Consider the following 8747-nt stretch of genomic DNA (forward strand, 5'->3'; position numbering starts at 1 on the left):
TTTATGGGAAGTGGTTGAGTCACCGTCCCTGGTGGTATTTAAAAGACTGGTAGATAGAATGCTTAGAAATGTGGTTTAGTGATGGTTTTTGTCAGTGTTAGGTTGATGGTTGGACTAGATGATCTGAAAGGTCCCTTCCAACCTAGACAATTCCATGATTTGGCAAGGCTTAGCTGCACTGGTCACATCCCATCAGCTTTTGGAGCAACCAAGCAACAAAGACCGGGATTTCGCCCATAGGGATGTATCTGAAGGAGAGCATGGGAAACTCTTCCTGACTTCAGGATCCCGGTCACACAGACACACAGGAGGTGATAGGAGGTGTAAGTACAAAGCAGACAGGAGCTGGGTTGCTGTGCCATGCACCCTGGAGCTGGGACAACCCTCCTGACTGGCCCAGGATGAAAGGAAGGATCCAAGCGTTGGTGTACACGGGCTGGGCGCTGCCATGGCAGTGGTGCCCCAGGGAATTGTTTGGCTCCCAGCACAGGCAGGCTCCTGGAAAGAACAGGAAACCATTTCTTTAGTCAGAGCAACAAAGTGTGAGAGGAAAAGTGGGGTTTTTTTTAGCTGAATTAGAAACATAGAGACCATTATGTCATAAATTCCCAGCTATTATTTGAGTATGCAGTTCTTGTAACAAAGAATAATTGATCTGAGCATTCACGGGTAAATCCCCAAATGAAACTTCACTTTACATCAACTGCAGTTTTTAAAACCAGCGTCAGTGAGTAGCAAGGCCGATGAGCAGGGCTGAAGCAGACCACACGCCTCGCCAAGGCCAGTCCCTGCCAACCCAGGGCTGATGTTGCAGCCCACATCACAGATCCTGGTGCCTTCAGCAAATAATTAACCTCCACTTTAAAACTGCATTGTGGGAGGTTTTTCCTGCACAATCACTGCCGGGACGTTGTTCCAGAAGTTCACTCAGAGTTAAAACCCTTCTAATAGGCACCAATACAGGTTAGGCGTGGACCTGCTGGAGACAAGTTCCGAAGAGAAAGATCTGGTAGACAGCAAAATGACAATGAGCAAGCAGTGTGCTCTTGTGGCCAGGAAGGCCAACGGAATCCTGGGCTGCATAGGGAAGAGTGTGGCTAGTAGGTCGAGGGAAGTCATTTTCCCCCTCTACTCTGCACTGGTGAGGCCACAACTGGAATACTGCATCCAGTTCTGGGCTCCCCAATTCAAGGGGGATAGGGAACTACTGGAAAGAGTCCAGCAAAGGGCAACGAGGATGATTCAAGGATTGGAGCATCTCCCTTATGAAGAAAGGCTGAGAGAGCTGGGACTCTTTAGCCTGGAGAAGAGAAGGCTGAGGGGAGACCTTACCAATGCTTATAAGTATCTAAAGGGTGGGTTGAAGGAGGAGGGAGCCAGACTCTTTTCAGTGGTTGCCAGTGACAGGACGAGGGGCAACGGGCACAAGCTGGAACATAGGAGGTTCCACTCAAATATGAGGAGAAACTTGTTTATGGTGAGGGTGACAGAGCCCTGGTACAGGCTGCCCAGGGAGGTTGTGGAGTCCCCTTCTTTGGAGATTTTCAAGACCCGCCTGGATGCAGTCCTGATAACGTGCTCTGACATGCTCTGGGCAATCCTGCTTCGGCAGGGGAGTTGGACTAGATGATCTCTATGGTCCCTTCCAACTCTAAAAATTCAGTGAAATTCAGTGAAATATCAAGCTTGATTTTATTCACAGACAGTTCATAACCTTACATATTTATTCTTCCTTCCTTGATATTTCTGCAGAACTAATTAATATAGTCTCCCATCCTCTTTGGTTAACTCTGTTGAATTTTCTTAAGTTAACGAGTTCTCTGTGCTGTCCTTGGTCCCCTGAGGCCACCAAACCCCATTGTACTTGTTCCAGGCAGGGGTTTCTTGGCTAGGGAAAGGGGGGGTGAGGGCTGCTACCAGTGGTCACATCTGGTGGGTGCTGGGGGGCTCAGACAGCACCTCGTGTGCACAAGAGCCACTGGGGAGGCTCACCTTGCCCTCCTCACCTTGCACAGCTTCGACTGCATTGCTTTTCCATAATTCTCTGTCCGGCCATCCATACAGGAGATCCTGGCAGTAGGGCTGCCACCACAGCCCCCCTGCCCCCTCCCCGCCACTCCCATCTACTTGCCTTTGCCTTCATGTGATAACAAGTATCGCCCCATGCATACGCAATACAGCAAGTCTGGCTCCCTTTAGCATGTCACCACTTGATGTCAGCACAGGACTTTGCAGAACCCTGCACAAAAATGCAGATCTGCAGATTTTATTTTTTTAAACAAGCTGTTTACATGTTGCAGACCTACATCAATTAAGGAACTCTTGTAGGTATTAAGTAATTATTCAAATAAGGTTAATAATAACAACACAGAGCTTCAGAAGCTGTATTCTCACCAGACCTTAGTTTACATGGTCTTTTTTTTTTTCTACTCTGTTTGTTTTAAACAAAGTGTTCCTTGACTGAACAGCTGTGTCCTTGGGGATGAGCCACAGTGTACTCAGTATGCCATGGCACTGACATAGCTTTTTCTGTATCAATATTATTGCAACAGGCTTTACATATTAATTTTCATATTACTATGGAAAATTGCATAAGGAGAGGGTTTTAAAAGGGCAGTCCTTTCCTCACATCTTCCTTTATGAAGAGCTACTGGGGTTGCTTTTTCCACTCCTTTAATTATCACAGTGAGCACACAGAGACGTGTTTCATTAAGGAGTCCCGCACCCCACTTCCTGCAGGCCTGGTTAAGGATTGCCTCCTGCTTGAAGGGTCACTCTTTCCAGCGTGAAGCTGGTGTCAGATAGGAAGTCTGCAGTTCCTCAGGATGAAGTAACTGAATTAGTTGGTCCTGCTTTAGCAACTGCTTCCCATGGAAGTGCCCCCCACCCAGCAGTGCGGCAAGCCAGGGGAAGCTGGTTTGCAGACCATATGCCCAGGCAGTGATGGGGACATGCCAGTGCTACCCCCCCAACCTGCTGCAGCCCCTGGCTGGCCACCAGCCCTGCTGCAGTGAGGGCATCTGGGGGCAGCTGTCCTGAGTAACTCTGTCACTGTCACAGTTAGTGAAAGGGGACAGCAATTATTTTCCAGAAAACGTCGCTCCCGCACTAAGCAAATAACAAAAGCTGATGGTTGGGCTTGCAGCCACATTCCTCCCTGGAGGTGTCCTCCACAAGCGACGTGTGGGCACAATTGTGTGTCATGGACACCGAAGGTGGTTCAAGGTGAAGGGCATTGTGGTGCACTGCCCTGTGGCAGGAGGTGCAGGCTCATGGAGCAGCTCCAACCTCCCCTCTCCTCCACCTCACCCCTCTTTTTTTTTTTGTGTTAGCCCTCAACAGGGATCTGGGAACCCTGGGATGAGGGAGAGCCCACAGCTGCTTGCTGCTGCAGGGCAGGGAGGAAGAGGAGGGATGGGGACTGGGTCCACGAGGAGCAGAGCCCTCCAGTGTCATCTTGTGCCGTGCACCCCAGTCCAGTCCTGTGTGCCTGTTGCCAGACCTCGGCTCTGGGAGCACAGGGGCAGAAGAAAATGGGAGGATGTGTTTTCTCTGATGTGCTTAGGGATGTGTAAGTTGCTGGTTAGTGAACCAGCAATAACAAGGGCCCCTCCAAGCCCCTCTGCTCTGAGCCATCTGTGCTGCAGGTGGGCCTGGCGAGTTTTTAACCTCTGCCTCCTCTCCCGCCCCATTTTGCCTCTGGTACAGTCCTCAAAAGCCCACTGGCTTCCTCTGTGCTCTCCCCTTGCTCCAGGTTGCTGTTGTGGTTTAGCCCCAGCTGCCAACTAGGCCCATACATCCCTTCACTCACTCCATCCTCACCACAGTAGGGCCGGGAGAAAAGGACAAAAAACCCACTCATGGGCTGATATAAACACAGTTTAATAGAATATTAATAAAAGAGAAAAAAAATGGTAAAAGAATATACAAAATAAAGTTATGCAATACAAATTGCTCTCACCACCCGATGACTGATTCCCCATCCCAAGCACGGATCATGGATCCCTGCCCCACAGCCAACCCCCGTTTCTATACCGAGCATGACATCTGTGATATGGAATATCCCTTTGGCCAGCTTGTCCTGTCTATGCTCCCTCTCAGCTTCTATGGGAAGCTGAAAAAGTCCTTGACTTAGTGTAAACATTACTTAGCAACAAGTAAACCAATCTGTGTTATCAGCATTATTCTCATACTAAATCCAAAACACAGCAGCTACTAGGAAGAAAATTAACTCTGTCCCAGATGAAACCAGGACAGTTACCCAGAGCCCCAGCTGGCAGGGCAAGGAGGTAGGAGCAGGCATGAACGATTGACATACTTGCAGCCCCACTGTGGCCCCCCGTGGGCAATGCCTGCCCACTCCCAGGTGGCACAGGGCAGCAGACGGAGCTGCTGAACCCTATGGCCCTGTCACTGCTTTTGCTAACCCCCCGTGGCTACAGCAAGCCACCTCCTTGTCCCCCATGTCATCATTTTCCATGCAGGTCACCCATCTCCCATCTCCTGCCCAACAAACAGAAGACAAAAACTCTCCCATGCCCTGAGCATCGATGGCTCCCTAAAGCATTATCCCTTTGCCTGAGGCAGAGGAAAGGACTGTGACTGGCTGTCCCCTGCCCAGCTGGTCTCGCTCTCCGCACAGGGAAGAGCTCTGGAGAAGCAGCAGGTAAATCACAGCCATCACTGCCAGCTCCAAAGTGACGGACAGGGCAGAAGCCAGGTTTTACTGTGGCTTAATTTAGCAATTCCTCTGTCAGAGGGCTGATACATTGCGGCTCTTCAGGTTATTCTTTGCATAGAGAATATGGAAATGGAAGCAGCAGAGTTAGCAGCAAGGGAGAGTTTTTTCAAATTAAAGAAGAAACACTCCCTTGCAGACAACTGTTTAGGAACAACAAAATGGGAGTGCATCCCTCAGCCCTGACTAAACGCCAGCTGGTCCAAAACAGGTGACTGTGGTCATGTGTAGTCCTGGTCAAGAGCTAGCAATGAGTGACACAAACTAATCCCATTTACATGCCAATGTACACTCTGCTCATATGAAGCACCATTATCAGCATCCATGCTTATAAGCAGCACAGGTCTTTGCATGTACAGAAGCTGATTGAAGGGCTGGAGCACCTCTCCTATGAAGACAGGCTGAGAGAGCTGGGGTTGTTCAGTCTGGAGAAGAGAAGGCAGTGGGGACACCTTATTAGCAGCCTTCCAGTACCTAAAGGGGCCTATAGGAAAGATGGGGAGGGACTCTTTATCAGGGAGTGTGGCGATAGGACAAGGCGTAACGGTTTTAAACTGAAAGAGGGGAGATTTAGATTAGATATTAGGAAGAAATCCTTTACTGTAAGGGTGGTGAGAGCAGGTGGCAGTGGAACAGGTTGCCCAGGGAAGTTGTGGATGCCCCATCCCTGGAAGTATTCAAGGCCAGGCTGGATGGGGCTTTGAGCAACCTGCTCTAGTGGGAGGTGTCCCTGCCCGTGGCAGGGAGGAATTGGAACTAGATGATCTTTAAGGTTGCTTCCAACTTGAACCATTCTATGATTCTAAGCTACAAAAATGTCAGCTGATCTTTACTCAGCTAGCAGAGAGGGTTAATTCTTGGTGAGAATAAGATGGGTTATAATTCAGTTGAACGCTTGGACTGTTGTCAGCCAGTTCTGTTCACCACCTGCAGAAAAAAAAAAAAGCTTTTCTTGCCAAATCCAAAGAGCATCAACATTTCTAAAAGCTGGAGGAACTTGCAGCCATTTCAGAGTGTCAGCGCTGCCCTTCTGGTGCGGTTACAGATTGCAGGAAATCCTGGGGAAGTGGGCAGGGGGGAGGAATGCAACCCCAGGGAGCGCTGATTCTCTCATGTGGATGCTGCACCCACAACAAGAACTTGAGCCTGGCCACAAGGTTATGCGAGTCTCCTGACAGCCTGGTAGCAAAAACCAAAGCCACCTTAGAACTACTTTGACATCTGCCCCATCCCTGGAAGTGTTCCAGGCCAGGTTGGATGGGCCTTTGAGTAACCTGGTCTAGTGGGAGGTGTCCCTGCCCATGGCAGGGGGGTTGGAACTAGGACCATACATTTCTCACATTTTCTCTGATGCCATCTTCCCATTGCCCTAACCTGGACTTCAGGATAAAAATGGCTAAGGAGGGCTCACAGAGAAACCTGAACAGAGTAGGTTGATGGTATTTCATGCCTGGGAATGCAAACAGGGAGGTGAGGAAGGAGAAGCTCAGATGACTGATTCCTCTGAATGCACATTCAGCTAAAGATGGCGATCAAAGCCTATTGAAGGTTTCTGTGCCTTATGTAATCTGTTATGAATAAACTAGGAGCGCTGCAGAGCTGGGGCAAGTGGTAACGCAGGGCTGGCTAGGAGGAGAGATGGATGGCAATGAGGGGATGGGTCAGCAAGTGCAAGCCCTGTGCAATGGTCTCCCCATAGTCCGTGGGACATACCTGCGCATGGCACACAGTTCCCTATATCAGGTTCAGCTCTCTCAATATATAGTGTAGGGCTGACCTATAATCAGAGGTTTCAACAGAGGTTCTTCTATAGGAAGTCAAGCAGGGGTAAATCCTTTGGAGCGGTGATGGGGTTGTATATGCAGCCATCACGGGCTGAACTTCTTTCTGTGGCTTGAATGCCATGACCTGCGATGTGCTGTCACTCTGGCATTGAATTCATTTGGCAGTCCTGAAGTTCAGGAGATGTCAGACAAAAATGGGAGGAAATAATACAAATGGAACAGACTCTAGCATGATTTCTCTGAGATTTTTGTAGGGGAACAGGACAGTGGTCATCACAGGACAAATTTAATCACCCTATTCCTTTCAAACTGATCAACACAATCCATATTAAAAATTACCCCAAAATGGTGACTTCAACAACTTGCAAACTGGATATAGTGAAGCCAGGGAACGAGAAAAATGTTGCATGTTTTATGCCACAATATCATTTGTAACATCCATCTTTTCCCTCTCTTCCAAAATATGTACTGACACACTTTTTAAAGTACATCACAGAGTACTTAATTTTTCTGTAGAGACTCAAACATCTTAATATCTAGTTCACCATTTTTATGTACCACTGAGCTGGCTGAAAAGCAAGTCTTTTTTTCCTCCTGGATTGGAATAAGTCAGACAGAGGATGTCAGGTTCAGCTGATTAGAGAATCAGGCTTTTCTTTGTCTTCAAAAATTATTTATCCTTGTAGATTTAAAAACTCTTCAGTCTTGAGTAATTTAAATAATGCTTTATATAAATGATGACTGTCCCGGTTTGAAGTAAAACAGAACCAATTTTCTGTTTAGTAATTTTACATCTTAGCTAGGCCTCTTCTAACTCTCTGAAATTAATGGCATATTGTGGAGAAAACTGCTCGTTCTCGGAATGCTAAGACCAATGTTTGTGCTCCATACCAAGGAATGGCATGCAGAGAGGCCCTTGCTTATACTTATTGCTATAACAACCAAGGTCGGCCAATTTCATTATTTGCCCCCTTAGAGGGTCGGAAATGGAAAAACGTAGAGGGGTCACATCTGTGGGGAGGAGTGGACAAGACAGGTGACCCAAACCTGACCAACTGGGGTATTCCATCCCATCTGCCCCATGCTCAGTATAAAAGCTGAGGGATCAAAGGGTCAGCTCTCTTTCTGCAATGGCCGACGTCCAGAGAGGACTCTGTCTGTTCATCTGCCTTTGATCCCGATCCGTGTGTTCCTGACTCCAGAGCCGAAACCCAGTTCCCATCCATCACCGAGTCCAGTCTGGGACTTTCCCAGTGCCTGCTGGCGACGTGACTGTCATCCTGGGAGCTTGATACGGTTTTGTATATATTGTATCTATTTCATTATTTTCTTCTTTTTTATTTTAATAGTAATTCTTCATTAAAGTAGTTTAGTTCATCTTAAACTTCCAAATCTCCTTATCTCTTCCTCTACTCTCTTTTGGGGTGGGGAGGGGGGGGAGGGAAGGGCCATCTGTCAGTCTGGTTTTAGTAAATTCGGCTGAAACCACGACAATGACATACAACAGTATTGTAATTTGCAGGGTATGCAATGCATTCACTTTATTATAGCCAAAATCATGACATCAAAAACGCTGGTGAAGAAAGTATCTCAGAAAGAAAGCAAGAAAATATCAGAACACCAGTGATTTTGGTGATGATAAGGAAGCCCTTACAATCCAATGAAATTCATGTAACAACTCATTTGATCCAGTGACACGCCCAGTTATTTAGACTTGTGTGGATACATGGGTGGTTTTTGAATTTTCTAGCTTTTTCTGTGTACTTGTATATAAATCTATAAAATTAGGTAGCTTTTCCAGAGGCTTTTAAAATGCTGTCTACTCCAATGCTGTCTTACTTTGATATGATCCTAGTTTGGTTTCTTTCTATAAAGCATGTAGTGCCACAGAAGTGTTGAGTTAGTTCCAACTTTCCTTGCAGTGGGAGGGGTCTTATCAGCACAGGCAAAACCTTCAATTGACAAATTTAGGTTATCACAGCAAGAGCAGAAGGAGTTCCTAAACCATTTGAAGAAATTTCAGTATTGTCCAAAACCAGTAAGCTCTGTTTGAAGCCCAATCCCACCTTCTGAAAACCAGGCATTAGCTCATGAAGAAGTAGATGGTGTCTCTTATGGGAAGCACGAACTATCAGAATTTTAGCAAGCATGTTAAAAAGAGAAAAATATTACTTAGGGATCAGGTCTGATGGCTAAGACAATTAGGTTTGTTAAATGTCAAACCA

The sequence above is a fragment of the Numenius arquata genome, chromosome 1 (genome assembly GCF_964106895.1).
Source record: "Numenius arquata chromosome 1, bNumArq3.hap1.1, whole genome shotgun sequence".
NCBI lineage: Eukaryota > Metazoa > Chordata > Aves > Charadriiformes > Scolopacidae > Numenius > Numenius arquata.